Raw genomic sequence first — 18497 nt, forward strand, 5'->3', positions numbered from 1 at the left:
TGGAGTTTCCTTCTCCAGAGACTTTCAAAACCTACCAGGAAGCATTCCTGTGTGGCCTGCCCTAGATGATCCTGCTTTGGCTCAGGGGTGTTGACTTGATGATCTCTGGAGGTCCCTTCCAAACCCTAATATTCTGTGACCCTACTTGAGTGTGACAAAATGGACCTTTGACTTGACTCACCCTGCTTATTCTAGAGGTTCTGAATAAATCAGCCCATTACAACTTCACCCCACCTGACCAGACTTAAACCATAAACTGCTTTAATGCACAGTATGTTTTATTCCTTGTCCATATAATGAAGATTTGGGTTATTGTTGCTGTTTTGTTTTTATTAGATGTCAAGTTAGCTTCTTTGTGGACATTACCACTGAAAATCTCGTGCCATGTACTGAGTCCGGTGCCATTTGGATATACATCTAATGAATAGGCCATGAAGCATCTGTGTTGTCACATTCCCAATAACAAAGTCACAAGAGATGGTTTGATAATGAAATATATGATGAAGAAAGAGTTTCTTGCTTCAATACAGGTTTGTACTTTTCTTTGGTTACCTTGAGCTTCCAGCAGCACCAGGGCAGGGCCACTACTCAGCTTCCACAGGCTGAAGGCAGGGCTTTTCCAATGGCTGAGAGTTCAGCAGTTACCACACAGCAATAGTTAACATTAGAGGCGACAGTACTCCCTCAGTCTCAAAATTTGCACCACTGCCTCCCAGTGAGGCTATCTGATATCTTGCCATTGAAGTTACCCAAGACATCAACCAGGTAACAGATCTACAGAATATTTATTCTGGGGACGAAGTACTAAATGACAAGAGCTCCACTTGGATTTAAAGAAGCATACTGAAATACACAGGGTTGATGGTTAGAGTTTGAGCATGTTTTTATTTTTAGACTAAGGAAACATGACACCAGGGTCAGTACATTCATCTCATCCCCCCAAAAAAGATCAGCAGAACAAATACCTGTGTTTTGCAAAAGGCACAGACTCCTTGCTCTTATCTGGGCGCAATGGAAGCAGTTGTTTTCCATCCATGAATTCTTTCTGACTAAAGAGTCTGGTTAGCCCAGATAAACTCTCCTCTATACATTCTTCTCTGACAAGTGAACTCAGATAAGGTTCTCCACCTAGAATCTCACTAGATTAAGATGTTCAGGGCATCTGTGACAAGAGTGCTTTCCTTGGCTGAGCACAGCCTAACCTTCTTCTTTCTTCCTCTCCCTCTACACCACACTCCACCACCCCATCACCCCCCCTTGCCAAGCTTATGAAAATGATGAGAAGTTCTTTTTCTTCCTCAAGGTCAGGCTGGAAGTGGTGGGTAGCAGTGAACTAAATTATTTACTTGGGAGGATACACACTCTGAATTCAAAATTACGCTTAGCCTTTAACTGAAGCTGGACTGTAATGAATACATTTATCTGTATCTCATAGGAAGAGAGGTTGTTTTTTCAAAACCTCCATTCAGGCACTTTTTGCCTAGAGCAAATTGATAACTGAATGTTAAGAAATACCTATAGAAACACACCAGCATGCTACAGATAAAACAGTGAGAACAAGAAATGCATAGCGGGAACAGTCTTATGCACACGGAAACTCCCACTGAAAACCCTGGATGCTGCAAATTATTCAAAATCTTTATGCTGCATGGAACAGTAACAATGTCCAAGCAATGGAAGCATGATTTGTATTGATCACTGATTTTTAAAAGCTGATCTGATCCAAGAATCTCCCGCTATTAGCATAGATCTTTCACTTTTAACCCATTCCAGTAGCACCAGGATCTATCCAAGTTCAAATATCACAATTCAAAGCTTGCTGCATCACTTAGAGGTTATGAAGCTTCTCATACAAAAATGGGGAGCTTATTCCTTCCAAGTTCCTTTCATGGGATACATAGTAAGATTACATTAACACTGCATTAGTACTCAGTAATAATAGTACCCCAAAATAATCCTACGACTGTAAACCAAACAGAATGTATCTTGAGCTTGAGCCCAAGTGCAGACTCCTGTTGTTCCTGCAGACAGCAGCAACTGCTGGTTCCTTACACTCATAAGAGAGGGGATAAATTGTGTGGAGCTTATTCTTCCTCAAAGTCTGTAAGGAAAGGGATCAATCTTCACGTTTCTTCAGTGTAAACTTCCAAGTCATCCTCTCAGGGGCTTTTCTGTCAGGTTTTAAAGGAGCAAACAGAAGCCAGAAGGAGAAACCATTTCCACTTACAGTCTCACTAATTCACAGATGAATGCATTCCATCTATGGAATACATTGAAGAAGGGAACATGATGTAGATCAAGATTTGCTCCTTGGAATTACTATCTTTGGAACTATGTGAAACAAAAGACGTTGCCACTAAGGATGCCTTGGCTCCCGGAAATGTCTAGAGGCAATCAGCAGGGAGTCAGAATAAATAATGATACTCTCATACTCTTGTTTTCGCTCAGTCATGCCAGGACGATCTTACTGTTTCATGTGAGGTAATGATGCAATAAATCTTAACAGATCTGTGCCACTGCACTCTCTTTTTTTGTGTGTATCACAGAATCACCAAGGTTGGAAGAGACCTCAAAGATCAAGTCCAAGATACGCTCCCAAGATTTCTAGCATGCAGATACCATCACCTTCATAAATAAAGGCCTTGATCCTGTGTGTGCTCAAAAGGCTGAGGTACCCCATTAGCAGAAACAGCACAGCCAATGACGACATGCTATAAACATGAGTCTCAAGCGTAACTCCCCATGACATTTGAAAACTGCTGTTCTTTTGCATGAGTGAACCCTCATGCTCAGAAAAATAGCTTTAAAAATGAAACAAACCAACCAAACAAAATTAAAAAACCCCAAACAAACAAAAACAAAACAAAAAACCACCACCAGATTGGGTCAGAAAAACAGAGTTCCAGGAAAATCTCCATATCATCCTAACCAGGGCAGGCTGTGCTGCGCTGCAGCTCTGTTACTTCACATAATGTCACTTAGACATCCTTTGCTAGAGTCCAGATGCTTGCCTTGTTCAGTCATTTAGCACCTGCAAACTGCACAGCAAAGGCAAAGCTACATCTCATCCATGTGGCATGACCAAAAGCACAATCCATGAGTTTGGGTAGCACACTTCATAAACTTACTGTCACTCTTCCCCTTCTCTGACATCACCCTTCTGCTTTGAGTCTGCTTTGGCATTTGCCTGACTCCATAGGAAGCCAAAATTACTGTAATTTTTTTCCCCCTGCCTGCTTTTATGCCAGATAGGCAAGATAAATTGTCTCATTAAGTGATCCCACAGATACCAAGGATGGTGGTTGAGCAGTCAAGGAAGGGAGAGAGCAGGAAGAGCAAAAGAATGGGACAACCACTTCCAATTGCTGACCTGGCCTCCACTAGAACTAATGGTAAGATCACTATTACTAGGAGTATTAAATCTCGTTAAGACTGGTGAACACTCATCTTGATCTTCTGGTAGTGCAAGTCTAGAGAAGCCACCACACTTTTGTGTTTGGCCATCTTGCTAAAGGAACACCTTACCCTGCCAGAAAAAGCAGAGGTCATCACTGACAGCATCAGCACAGACAGGGGGAAGATTGTTGTTAGCTGCTGCACTGTGCAGCTGCCTCTCCTTTTTTGAAGTCAGAAGATTTTACAACACTACAGACCAAACGCAAACAGCATATCTCCAACTTCCAGGATGCCTGGCTAATCAGGGTTTAGAAAACAAAAACTTGTAAGAAATGACAGTGTTAAAAGTTCTTCTCCTCAGAGTTTTCACACTGTGTTAGAAAAGACAAAGAAGACAAAAAGTAAATGTGTTAGTCATTGATTTAAAGGGAAGACTTGAAACACTTGCAGGGGAGGCAGACTTGGTGAAACCTACACTTGGCTTTCGCAGCTGCTCAAGGAACAACCCATGCAGGGCTTGGGTCAGCCTGTGGCTGCAGGCTCAGCAGTGGCACCCACCAGCATACGGTAGGCAAGCACCTCCGAGGTCAGCAGATGGGCAGAGGAAAGTCTGGTAAAAAATGGCAGGAAGCTCCAACAGAGAGACTGCCAGTGTAGGATTTCATAGCAGGGATGGCAAAGGTCAATTATCAAAAATGTCACCTTTTGGTTTTTCACCAGGCAAATTTTTCTCTTGAAATTCCCACTCAGCAGTTATTCAGTACCTCTTGTTAGAGAAATTACTTGGTTGCCATGACAACATGTTCCCACCCTGGATTTCTATCCTTGTGCCTCCTTTCAGCTCCTGGGGACTGTGAAAGTCACCAGTTCCACTTCATCCTTTCGTGCCATTAGTGTCTATACCCTAGTCCTTCACACAGACTTTTAATTAAATTGCATCTGGCATCCATAGACATGCTCAGTCATCTTGTTCCCTGGCAAAAACAACCTGCAGTTGAGCTGGGGACTGAGCTGCACTTCAGGGACACATGTTCAATGTAAAGAGCAACCCCCAGGCACACAGGGGAAGTTGCTGACCTACATCATGCACCTTTTAGATAAAAACCAAAAAAACTACTGCTTGGAAGAAAAAGGTTTTTCCCTTATTTTCAAATGAGTAAGCAGAATCCATGTAATGGTACTACATTCATTAGGGCCTAGAGCACATGTCCTACAAGGAGCTTCTGAGGGAGCTGGGGTTGTTCAGTCAGGAGAACAGGAGACTGAGGGGACATCTCATGTAGGAGAAGGGTTGTTTGCGGATAGCTTTAGAAGACTATAGGGAAGGTTTGCCTTCGCTCGAATTAGAGAAAGCTATGTTTTGTCTTTGAGAATAATGTAAACACCTTGTAACTGAAGGAGAGAAACCAGGCAGAATCTGGTTGGATGTGTTAAAATATTGTTTTGCTATTTTGACCTATTGTATGCCTTAATTACATGCATGCCAGTAGAAAACAACCAATTGAGACGTGACTTTAAACTAGATTTGAAGGGGGACGGGGTTAATAGTCTCCTGCTGGCCGGTGACAAACAGAGGGGCAGCTCACCAGCAGTAGAGAGAAGGAGAGCTGGTAAGGGCTCTCAACTTGCTACCCTGAGGCAAGCCACGAATGATCCACCAGGACATTCTGTGGAAACCGAGGGGAATTGGCACAAGAGGAGGACAGGGCCAGCCCAGCTGAAGTGCTTCTATGCGAATGCGCGCAGCTTGGGCAACAAACAGGATGAGTTAAGGGCCACTGTGCTGCTGGGATGCCACGACATAGTGGCTGTTACTGAAACTTGGTGGGATGAATCCCATGACTGGGATGTAGGCATAGATGGGTATAAACTCTTTAGGAAGGATAGGCAGGGAAGGAGAGGAGGGGGTGTTGCCCTCTATGTCAATAGCCAGTTGGAATCAGTGGAGCTCCAACTGGGGAGGGATGATGAGCTGGTTGAGAGTGTATGGGTTAAAATTAAAGGCAGGACAGGGGAAGAAGATATTACTGTGGGGGTCTCCTACAGGCCACCTGACCAGCAGATCCAAGCAGATGAGGCCCTCCATAGGCAAATAGAAGCAGCTTCCAGGTCACAAGCCCTGGTCCTCATGGGTGATTTCAACCACCCTGACATCTGCTGGAGGGACAACACAGCAAGGCACCAGCAATCCAGGATGTTCCTGGACTGCATAGAAGACAACTTCCTCCTCCAAATGGTGGAGGAACCAACAAGAAATGGTGCTATGCTGGACCTTGTTCTCACCAACAGGGAAGGGCTGGTAAGCAATGTGTGGCTCATAGACGGCCTTGGCTGCAGTGACCATGAAGCAGTTGAATTTAACATCCTCAGGGCAATCAGGAGGAAGTATTCCAAGCTCACGACCCTAGACTTTAGGCATGCAGATTTTGATCGCTTCAGGGATCTGCTAGCCAAAGTGTCATGGGACAAAGCCCTGGAGGGAAGAGGGACCCAGGACAGCTGGTCAGTATTCAAGGACCACCTCCTCTGTGTCCAGGAGCTCTGTGTACCAACAAAGAGAAAAGCAGGTAAGAATGCTAGGAGGCCTGCCTGGATGGGCAAGGAGCTACTGGACACACTATTACTTAAAAGGAAACTCTACAGGAAGTGGAGGGAAGGACAGGTAGAACAGGGGGAATATAAGGAAGCTGCCCGAGCAGCAAGAGTCCTGGTTAGGAAAGCCAAAGCAGAGTTTGAGTTGAATCTAGCCAGGGAGATTAAAGGGAATACTAAGAACTTTTACAGGTATATTAATGGGAAGAAGAAGACTAGGGAAGGTGTGGGCCCCCTCAGAAAGGAAAATGGTGACATGGTCACCTGTGATGAGGAAAAGGCTGAGGTACTTAATAACTTCTTTACCTCAGTCTTCACTGCAAGGGCCTCTAGCCACACTCCTGATGTTATGGAAGTCAAAGCCAGGGATGGGGAGGAAGAACTGCCCATTGTAAGTGCAGATCAGGTTCGTGATCATCTGAAGAACCTGAAAGTGTTCAAGTCCATGGGACCCGACGGGTTACACCCACGGGTACTGAGAGAACTGGCAGATGAGGTTGCTAAACCCCTCTCTATTATATTTCAAAAGTCCTGGCAGTCTGGTGAAGTCCCCACAGACTGGAAAAGGGGAAACATTGCCCCCATCTTCAAAAAGGGCAAGAAGGAGGAACCAGGGAACTACAGGCCAGTCAGTCTCACCTCTGTGCCTGGAAAGATCATGGAACAGATCCTCCTGGAGTCACTGCTCGCTCAAAAGAATAGTGAAGAGGTGATTGGGAGCAGTCAGCATGGCTTTGCCAAGGGCAAATCCTGCCTGACCAACCTGGTGGCCTTCTATGAGCAGGTGACAAAATTAATAGATGAGGGGCGAGCAACTGATGTTGTTTACCTGGACCTGAGCAAAGCCTTCGACACTGTCCCACACCACATCCTGGTCTCCAAACTGGTGACACATGGGTTTGATGGGTGGACCACTAGATGGATAAGGAACTGGCTTGATGGCCGCACCCAAAGAGTGGCTGTCAATGGCTCCATGTCCCAGTGGAGGCCAGTGACAAGTGGAGTCCCTCAGGGATCAGTCCTGGGACCTGTCTTATTCAACATCTTTGTGGGGGACATGGACAGTGGCATTGAGTGCACCCTCAGCAAGTTTGCTGATGACACCAAGCTGTGTGGTGCAGCAGACACGCTGGAGGGAAGGGAGGCCATCCAGAGGGACCTTGACAGGCTGGAGAGGTGGGCACAGGCCAACCTCATGAAGTTCAATAAGAGCAAGTGCAGGGTCCTGCATCTGGGTCGAGGCAATCCCAGGCACAAATACAGGCTGGGCAGTGACTGGCTGGAGGGTAGCCCTGAGGAGAGAGACTTGGGGGTGCTGGTGGACAAAAAGCTCAACATGAGCTCTCAGTGTGCACTTGCAGCCCGCAAAGCCAATCAGATCCTGGGCTGCATCAGGAGAAGTGTGGCTAGCAGGTCGAGGGAGGTGATCCTCCCCCTCTACTCAGCCCTGGTGAGACCCCACCTGGAGTACTGCCTCCAGTTCTGGAGCCCCTATTACAAGAGGGATGTGGAGGTGCTGGAACGTGTCCAGAGAAGGGCCACGAGGATGATCAGAGGGCTGGAGCACCTCTCCTATGAGGACAGACTGAAGGAGTTGGGGCTGTTCAGTCTGCAGAAGAGAAGGCTCCGAGGAGACCTAATTGTCGCCTTCCAGTATCTGAAGGGGGCCTACAGGAAGGCTGGGGAAGGACTTCTCAGGATCTCAGGTAGTGATAGGACTAGGGGGAATGGAATGAAGCTGGAGGTGGGGAGATTCAGGATGGATGTGAGGAGGAGGTTCTTCACCATGAGAGTGGTGAAACCCTGGAATGGGTTGTCCGGGGAGGTGGTCGAGGCCCCGTCCCTGGAGGTGTTTAAGAGCAGGCTGGATGAGGCTCTGTCCAGCCTGATCTAGTGTGGGGTGTCCCTGCCCATGGCAGGGGGGTTGGAACTAGATGATCCTTGTGGTCCCTTCCAACCCTGAATGAAACTATGAAACTATGAAACTATGACATGTGTGCCTTCTGATAATCTATATAACTTTGCTGTATAACGTAATAAACATCTTTGCCTGCTTACCTCTTGTCCTGAAAGCATTACTTGAGGTGATAAGAACATCTATCTAACAACAATCTCATTCTCTACAACTACCTGAAGAGAGGTTGGAGTGAGGAGAGGGCCAGCCTCTTCTCTCCAGTGACAGGAGTAGATTAAATGGATGCAAGCCACACCAGGGGAGGTTTAGGCTAGATATTAGGAAATATTTCTTCACTGAAAGGGTTATCAAACATTGGAATGGTCTGCACAGGACAGTGGTGGAGTCACCATCCCTGGAGAGGTGAAAGAAGTGTGTGGACCTAGCACCTACAGACATGGTTTAGTGTTGAACCTTCAGTGCTGGGTCAAAGGTTGGACTAGATGATCTCTGAGGTCTCTTCCAACCAGATGTATTCTGTGATTCTGTGATACGTGCAAAATCTTTAATCTGAAATTTATTTTAGCATAATGTGCTCAGGCAACATGTATCTTTTTACAGACTATATGGTTCTTGAAATCATTTGAATGGAATTAATAAACATACTAAAAAAACAAATCAGGGTATGCAATCAGTAATAAACCCTGCCTCATACACGCTTCACAACATCCTTCCATTTGATGTAACAAAATTAGTCCATAAAGAGTATTTAAAATCCACTTCACAAAACCTTCTCTTGCTGTAGGATGCATTGGAAATGGGTTTGTTTAATACTAGGATTAAAACACAATTAAGGACAAGCATCATACCTCAGATGTAATCAATTACTCTGCCTTAAAAAGCAAGCAAATTTACAATAATTGTAGGAAACCAACTAAAGACTTTCATACACCTCAACGGCTCTAGAGGTTATGGTAGCAGCTTTTACAGATTGAAGGTTCCTGCATGGTACCCTGTCCCCAAATTGGTGCCAGAAGTAACAGAACTCCTTCTGTTCTTAGAAACTAAGCAGATACACACATTCTCTGCTGGATGCTGCATACCTTTCAAGAATAAGTCTATATCATACTTTCCACTGTGGACCAGCTGGATTTATCTTATTTGGAGCACTGTTTGTTTGTTTTTAACTGGGGGGTTAAAAAGCAACTTCAAATATCAATTTATGGGCAGCTGCAAGTATGTCTCCATAGTCCATTTAAAGCTACCAAACTCCTTGATAAGCCAGCTATTTTATTGTTCAAGCCTTTTTCTGACATAAGTAACATCCCAATCTAGGCCAAGAAAGTGGGATGAAACTCAGGGAGTGCTCTTGGGTAGGCCAGAAGTATTTATGGAATTTTTAGTCATGAATAAATTAATGCTTGTGTATTAAATACTAAGAATGTGCATATTTATTTTATGGTAACAGCTGTCTTAAACTGCCACCTTATCCCATTGATGCTATGAATGGTTGTTCAGGAGAAAAAAAAATCAGCATGTTTCATGTCCCAGGCAAGTCATTCAGCCTAAATCCATTCACGAAAACTAACATGCATAGCAACAAAGGAAACAAACTGAAGCTTTAATGAGCCAAGCTATGAACTATTTTCCAAGAGGAGAAGTAAGACATTTCCACTCTGGATTTTTTCAGTTTATCCTGTACAAATAAATACAATTCAGAAGCCAACTAGAATACCTTGGTCTTAGGATCATAAGATCACTTTGGTTGGAAAAAACCTTTAAGAACATCAAGTCCAACCATCAACTTAACACCAGCATGGCCATTAAACCATGTCCTGAAGACAGATGTCTACACATTTTTTGAACACGTCCAGGTGTGACTCCACCACTTCCTTGGGCAGCCTATTCCAATGCCTATTCCAATTTTTCCTAATATCCAATTTAAACCATCAGCCAGCACAACTGGAGGTCATTTACCCTCACCAACACCCACCTCACCACAACTTCCTTTCAGGTAGTCACAGAAAGCAGTAAGGTCTCTCTGAGCCTTCTTTTCTCATGGCTAAACAAACCTAGCTCCCTCAGCTGCTCCTCATAAAGCTTGTTCTCTAGACCTTTCACCAGCTTCACCGACCTTCTGGACACGCTCCAGCACCTCAATGTCATTCCTGGAGTGAGTTGCCTAAAACTGAAGTTATTGAGGTGTGGTCTCACCAGTGCAGAGTACAGGGGCATGATCACTTCCCTACTTCTGCTAGCCACACTATTACTGATACAGGCCAGGATGCTTTTGGCCTTCTTGGCCACCTGAGCACACTGGGGGCTCATGTTCAGATGACTGTCAACCAGCATCCCCAGGTCCTTTCTGCTGGGCAGTTTTCCAGCCACTCTGTCCCCAGCCCGTAGCATTATTTGGGGCTGTTGTGATCCAAGTGCACCACCCAGCACTAGAATAGAATAGAATAGAATAGAATAGAATAGAATAGAATAGAATAGAATAGAATAGAATAGAATAGAATAGAATAGAATAGAATAGAATAGAATAGAATAGAATAGAATAGAATAGAATAGAATAGAATAGAATAGAATAGAATAGAATAGAATAGAATAGAATAGAATAGACCAGGTTGGAAAAGACCTTTGAGATCATTGAGTCCAACCTACCATCTAACAATATCTAATCAACTAAACCATGGCACCAAGCACCCCATCCAGTCTCTTCCTAAACACCTCCAGTGATAGTGACTCTACCACCTCCCTGGGCAGCCCATTCCAATGGCCAATCACACCTTCTATGGAGAACTTGGCCTCATTAAATCTGGCCTGTCCAGATCCCTCTATAGAGTCCTCCTGCCTTTGAGCAGAGCAACATTCCCACCCAATTTGCTTTCATCTGCAAACTTACTGAGGGTGCAATCCCCTCCTCCAGAGCATTGATTGATATGTTAAACAAAGCTGGCTTCAAGACTGGTTTCTATTCTGTCTGCTATTTTTGAAGTTTTCTATAATGAAAATCAATAATGTTTTCTGTTCCATGTTTGCACAGCATGCTTTAACTTGCAAATCACACAGAACTGTGGATGTTGCTGATCTAACAGTTTAATCACTTTATACCTACAACCTAACTTGGATCTCTGAAATAACCTGAATGTGTGATTTAGAGCACACCCCTGCACATGACTTAACTGATACAACCACAGAAGAATAACAGTGGACAGGAGCTTCCCAAAACAATGTTCTGCAATAAAAAACACAGCTACTTCCACAGAAGGCTTTTTACGGTTGAAAGTCATTAATGACATTCATGCTTTTATCTGCTTTTTATGCAAGAAAGCAATGAGATATTAGTTTACAAGCCCAAAGTACCTTACTGAAGGTTTATAGTCCCACAAAGTTATTACACAGTATTGTTCAACAACAGCCAGTAGCTAAAGAACATAAAAATCTTTTGCACATCACAATGTGTCTCAACACCATAGTTTCTGCCCTCCCAAGAAAACATGGACTCCCTAAAAATCCAGAACTCCATTCTGTCAAGACTAATGGGAAAATAAATCAGGGGTCTATCAGAGGAAATGCTCTCTTTGCCACTGCCATCTGTATCATTGAATCTTAATCTCTTACTGTAGTCTCAGGATGGCAGCAGGCAGGTGCAAGTCAGTTTAAGGTTTTACAGGACAAAATCAACATCATAACCTCTGGTAACCAGGAAAATCTCCATGGAGGTCAAAGAGCAGTGACAACTTGCAATACTAAAAGCTCAATATCCGCTCATGTAATCCCCAGTCTGCATACTGACAGATACTACAGAATGCACCAGGGTAGTATTGTTGTACGCTTAACTTTTTGCTTCAGCATTCTGTAGTCATGCCATTGGCTACATTGAGCTGCCATTGTATGGGTATGAAAAGCCTTTCATCTGATCCATCCAAATGGATGGAATCAAAATGACCACTGTTTCTGTGGAAGGAAGAACAGGTTGGAGATGTGGTAATCAATGACAAAGTTGATGTAACCTTTAAGTAATGGAGTTTTGAGACACAGGAACAACAACAGAGACCTAGTCTAGATCAACGTAGGCCCACAAATGTAGGAGATAAGAAGTTTTCAGGGAAGTAAGTGGGATCCCATGTAAGGTAGCTCTAGAAGAGATAAAAATCACAGGAAACCTTGAATGTCTTGAAAGACAACACTAAAGTGAAAGACCAGTGCATCCCAATACTTTGAAAAGCAGGAAGTATCAGGAAACCAATTCAGCATACATGAACATGTGATGGAGCTCAAGTGCAATAGGACTTAGAGGAGGAGGAGGAGCAGGCACGGCTGGGCCACAAAGTATGAACACAGAAATAACACACAAGCACAGAGAGATGATGTCAAGGAAGCCAAAGCTCAGCTGGAGTTCAGGATTGCAGGGAGTACCAAAGGCAACATCAAGAATTTCTACCACTACTGCAACAGCAAAAGGCTGGACAAGGAAAAAATGTGGATCGATGGCCAAATGAGGTGAGTTACTGAGAGTGAACACTGTTAAGGTCAAGGTACTGTATTGCTTTCTCTGCATCAGCCTTCACCAGCACAGCCTTCACGATTACAGACAGGGTTCAAAACAAAGAACCACCAGTCATGAATGAGAACCAAATTCTGGGGATTACCTGAGAAGATTCCACCCATAGATGCCCATGGGACCCACTTGCCTTTATCCACAGGCACTGGGACAGCTGGCCAGTGTCCTTACAGGACCCTTCTCTACAAAGCATGAAAATGCCTTGGAGACCCTGGGAGATCCCTGATGACTAGAAGAAAGCAAATGGTGCACTCTTCCTCAGGGAATTACAGGCATGTGATCTGGGACACTACAGACCACTCATCCTCCTTTTGATTCATGGAAAAAATCATAGAGAGAGTCCTCTGGAAATAGACTTCTGGGCACCAAGAAGGAGGAAAAAGTGACTGGGGAGAGTCAGAATAGATTCATCCAGAGAAAAAAATTTTGCATTGCTAATAATACCCAATCCTACCATTCCTTCCTCAGTCAATAGTTACCGCCTCCTTACCAAGAATTTTGTGTTACACAGTGCAAAACAGAAACCTGCAACTGATCTTTTTTCAGTTTATACCTTTTTGTTCACAAACATCTGTTCAGTATTAAAAGAACAACGCCACTGGAGAAATTCAGCAAAGGGTGTCTACAAGTAAACATTCAGTACCCCCTGGCACCCAGCACTTGAGAAGCACCAAGACCCCACAGGACTTGGCTATTATCCAAGCTATCTGGCAAAAAGTTGAAGAAAGTGGCAAATGTTGTTGAAGAGCACCTGCAGTATCAAAAACTTATCTGAATGCACCTGTAACCCAGACAGGAGAGACTGATGCTGCTGTCCTCTGAGGACAAACTGTGGCAACTGCTAGGGAATTTCCAGTCACTCATCCATCTCAATGACACAAACACCACACAACGCATCAGAAAGGAAGAGCAAAGCCAATCAGTGCCTCAGTATCAAGCTCCAGTGTAAATTATGAAAGCAGGCAATGAACTACAAATGCCACTAGAGCAGCCCAAGGAGGCAGGATGCAGATGACACCCACACAGTTAGTGTCCTCCCAAAGAACAAGGGGAGGGGAGGCATTTGGAGATGACAGGGCTGAAGAAGCTGATCTGATGTAAACTTTTCCATGAACAAGCCTCACTTGGGAAGGCCTCCTGCCCTCCCTCCATTGCATCCCCAGCGTCTCTTCTGCTCTACTATCCCCTTTTTCTCTGCCCACCCCAATGAGCTGTGGCTTCATGGAATACTGTATCAAGTTTTGGACTCCCCAGTTGAAGAGAGACAGGGATCCACTGGAGAAAGTCCAACAGTGGAGAGCTACAAGGATGAGTGGGGGACTTAAACACCTCTCCCATGAAGAAGTACTGAGAGAACTGGGGCTCTTTGACCTTGAGAAGACAAGGCTGACAGGGGATCTTATTAATGCCTACAGATGTCTGAGGGGTGGGTGTCAAGATGAAAGGACAGTCTCCTTTTGGTGGCACCCTGTGATAGCACAAGGAACAACAGGTATACGCCGCAACACCGGATGTTCCACCTCAACGTGAAGAGAAATTTCTTCAATGTGAGGGTGATGGAGCACTGCAACAGGCTGTCCAGAGAGGTTGTGGATTCTCCTTCTTTGGATACTTTCAAAACCTGCCTGGATGTGTTCCTGTGCAGCCTGCACTAGGTGATCCTGATTTGGCAGAAGGGTTAAACTAGATGATCTCTGAAGGTCCCTTCCAACCCCTAACAATCTGTGATTCATCACAGGGATGGGCCATGTAGAGCTGCTACAGGCCTTGCCATCCTCATCTGCCTGGGCTCCATTCTTGAGCAACGGCAAGCACAGCAGTGCCTATATGGAGGCGGGGGAGGATGAACATGGCCTTCCATTGCTGATGGCTTTTTTGCGTGTGGTTCTATGATCTGGTGTGTTAAAAGCAATGCACTGAGCAATAACAATATTTGTAAAAAGATGTCTGTGAAGGCAGATACCCCCTCACTAACAGTTTATTAAATACTCATCCTCCCAGTGTGAAACAGAGCGAGGCGAGGGGGTGAAGAAAGGGAATTAGAAAGAAAAAAATAAATAAAAAACTGAAGAAAACAGGATCCTTAAAGTAATTTATGTAAGGACTCATCTCCACAGGGAGAAATAAGGAAAAAAGCCAATAATGCTAAAAAATATACAGCTCTTTCAGACTTCCCAGCAGGATACAGAACAAGAGTAAAATATACATTAAAAAGACTATTTATAAGACAACCTCAAACAGTAAAAGAGCGTTAAGAGAGCATCAACAAACAAGAGAAAACTAGAAGTAATACCTTCTCATAACAAACAACAAAGATTAAAATAATTTTGGTGCTACCATTAACATAGTGTCATTTTTCTCATGCTGCTGAAGTGTTCTGTGATACTGTAAATTACTGAGTTATATCGGCCTGTACTTATTTTTCTTAAGCTAGCCAGTATATAATAAAAATGTAGTAACTATGCACTCTTACACAATTATTCTCACTTCAAGTCTCTCAGTGTCCTTAAAGAAATAAAGTATACCAATTATACATGTGAAAACCAGTAATATAGAAATATTTCACTTCACCATGAGCCAAAACAAAAGGAAAAGATAGGAGCTCAGTTCTCTTCCATTCCAAACATGCCCCATTAAGAAAACACAGACCATCATAATGAACTGCCTCCTCTAATGAGCATTATTTAACAACAAACAAACAAACAAACAACAACAAAAAAAAACAACCACACCACAAAAACCCAAACCATTAAACTCACCAGTGAACAGAATAAGATGAAACACAATTATTAACTTTCCTCCTAGTGAAATAGTTTAAAGATTTTTTGATTTGCAATTGTTTCATTGAGACAGGAAAATATTTTAACCATGAAGAAGTTACCATGCATCAGCAGATCTGCACTACTCATCTATATACATAATCACATGCTGAGGTAAATGTGAAGTAATTCAAGGTAGCCTTCTTGTTAATAAAAAGCAGGATTACCCAGCTCACTCTCATCTGTTTCTCCATAGGAACAGACAGACTACGTTAGCTTGGAACCTATTGAATTTCAGTGCAGTTGCAGCCTGGATTGAACATCAGATGTCCTACCAGGTAAGTCACCAGATCAGAAGAGTAACTGTATTTTAGATACCAATAATTGTTTTGCATGAAGTCTAAAACTCACATTACCATATCTTAGAATTGCATTGCACTGTGACACAAGACAAGACACCTCTGTTGAGTAACCACACAGGAGCACAAAGCTGTTGATAATGGCATGCTCTGTGCTCCTGTGATTATGGAATTAATACTTTTCTGACAGGATGAGAAGAATGGCAATCTATACCTCTCTGGTTCCTATCAAGCTGTTATGATCATAAGGAGGTTGCTAACATTCAATAGGCAGAATGATTAATAAAAACACTAGTAACTTTATTAATTAAAGAAAAAATCCCACAGAAAATATTAATAAACCCTATTTACTCGTTCTAAATATTCAGTTGTGGAACAGATACCTCACCAGCAGGAACAAGTAACAATTTAAACAATATGAGTAAAAATCCAGGAACAACAAACAGCAATTTAAACTGTAAAGAAAAAAGAGAAGAACACTGGCAATATGCCGGAGATTGCCCACGAGGGAGGGGGGAACTCTAGAATTCTCTAGGGCAACAGACCTTTAACAGATGCTTATAAAAATCAGATTTCATAATTAATTGCTCACTGGTGGTGGTACCCTGTGGCACATGTGGGGATTTAAACAAAACCAAAATGGCATCGACCATGTGAAAGCTGCAGGAACACAGTTTCACTTTCTGTTGGCTTCTGCAGCTTGTTGCTAAGGCACATGCAGGGTTTATCGCTGAAGGCTTTGTAGCTGAAATCTTTGTAGACAAGAAGGTGTTCCCGAGACTTGCAGGGCTTTTCATCTTTGTAGCTTTGCCTATTTGGAGGGGTTCTTCAGCTGCAATCTTCGCAGCAGCGCTCATTGCTTCTTCCAATAAAACAAAACTGTCCCGGGGACTCTCAGCTCCCCCTGGGATTCATCTCTCAGCCCAGCAAGACACGTCCATTCTGCTTCTGGGCTTTACAACACTATACAGCGATGGGTCTTGCAGTCTGTCTGGGTAAAATGAAGCACAGCTTGGATTCCAAGCAAGGCTTGTGACTTCTCCCAGAGTCTGGACAACCTCAGGGCAAGGCACTGGCTCTTTGGGCTGGTATTTATAGATTTCCTGAGACAATAATGGCCAATGATAACAAAGATTAAGAGATAAAAACATGACACTTTAACCTATAGAATGAGTTTTCTCCAAACGTGGCCAAAGGCACACACACCTGGCCCACTTCAACACCAAGACATGTTCAGACAAGCCTGGGCAATGTGGGCATTTTCCTGAAAAACCAGACCTGCTGGCTCCTGCCCCATTGTCTGATTCAGAGCATTTTTGAGGCTTTTTGTCCCTTCAGGACACAAGCTTACACCTAAGCTCTGAATACTAGGTTCCCAGAAGAAACAGGTCATGGAACACACAGAACAGCCATTGAAACTAGGGTAATCAGGGGGAATGATGTTTGGATGGTTGAAAATATTTCTCACACATTTTTTTTTACACTTTTTAATGGAGTAAAGGAAACACTGGCCTTTTGCATCTCTACTAAACAATTTTCAACACAAAATACGGATTTAGAAATTAACAATAATGAACACATACACATCTTGCAGGTATCATGCCTGCTTTTCCTTATGGCTGGAGTTTCCCAGCTGAATAAATCTTCCATGAAATTCCCATCATCAGTTGTGGTAGCAGAGCAAGTTGAGAGGTCATACATCATCAAAAATGTGAACTGGCTTCAAAGTGAGCTCACAAAATAATTGACTGGGGATAGAAGGTAACTGAACTATAATCTCACAATACACTTCAGCACTATGCTCAAATCAAAGGGTTGACTTTCCCTTTCCCAAAGCTAGGATTATTTTTTCAGTCCATATAAATTATGCTAATTTCTGGGTGTGGTAGTTTAGGCTGGGTGCCTTCTGTTGCTACCACACAAGAAACCCCTTTGGTGCCCCAGGTGTCCAGCCCAGTGGGTGGACACAGGAAATAGTGTATTTCATTCCCCTACTGTCCTGCTCCCTATAAATCCATCTTGCAAGGTCTCACACTTCCTCTTTCTTCCCTTGCTGGTGCGGTGGGAGATGCTCCCTATCTGGTAATGGAAGGGGAGTTATCCCAATATCTCTTAGGCCTGGCTAGGCCTAATGCCAAGAGGAAAAGGGGGAAGGGCAATCTGGCCAGCTGAGATTAGTTTAACAGTGATGGGAGGGGGAAGAAAGAGCCCTGGGGGTTTTGGGTGTACCCTCAGGTAGGGAGAAGGGGAGTGGTGGGAGGCTTTCGGGTATGCTGTGAGGAACTCTGTATGCTTTGGGATCTCTTTTGTCACTGTGCTTATAGCTTCTGTAAAACACTCACTGCTTTTCCATTTAAACTTCCCATCACTTCTGCAATCCATTTGAGTCTCATTTTTCCCTGTCCCGGTGGGAGGCAAGGGAGGATCTGCCTCAAACCACCACATGGGGTAATATCACAAATTCTCTTTGAATCTTTTTCCAGTCTTGCAGATGAAATACTACTAAATATAACCTCATTTAATCTAATTTTATAGTAAGGAAAACAATATTCTTGTCACCCTTCTATCATTATAAATATGGTAACCTACTTACGGCATGGCATTGTTAGCTAAACATGAGCTGTCTGGAGCAGAGATCATTCTTTGACTCGCTTCTTTTAGACTTGCAACTGTATTCCCAAGATGCACAACCATCTGAAGATGCCCATTAAAACAGTGCCTAAACACAACTTCTAATTAATTAAAACAAGATATCCAGAGACTCCCATTTATTTGTATAGTATATAATGCAATTAAGTGCTCACCCACAACTAAAAGTCTCCCCATTCCTGCCATACTTACAACAAACAACACCAGACAGAACAAGGAATATATTCCCTGCAGTGTTCTCTTGACAGCCAACTTATCTGCCCAGGAAAGAAAAGGAATGG

At 43.5% G+C, this 18497-nt stretch overlaps 1 protein-coding gene across 6 annotated transcripts in view; it reads right to left on the reverse strand.

Annotated features, from left to right (window-relative positions):
* KLF12 (KLF transcription factor 12) overlaps positions 1–18497 on the reverse strand; it is a 311165-nt gene that overhangs the window by 162051 nt on the left and 130617 nt on the right. The window lies entirely within an intron of this gene.

The sequence above is a fragment of the Melanerpes formicivorus genome, unplaced genomic scaffold (genome assembly GCF_026170545.1).
Source record: "Melanerpes formicivorus ecotype bairdi unplaced genomic scaffold, bMelFor1.0.p_v2 SCAF_1, whole genome shotgun sequence".
NCBI classification, from domain to species: domain Eukaryota; kingdom Metazoa; phylum Chordata; class Aves; order Piciformes; family Picidae; genus Melanerpes; species Melanerpes formicivorus.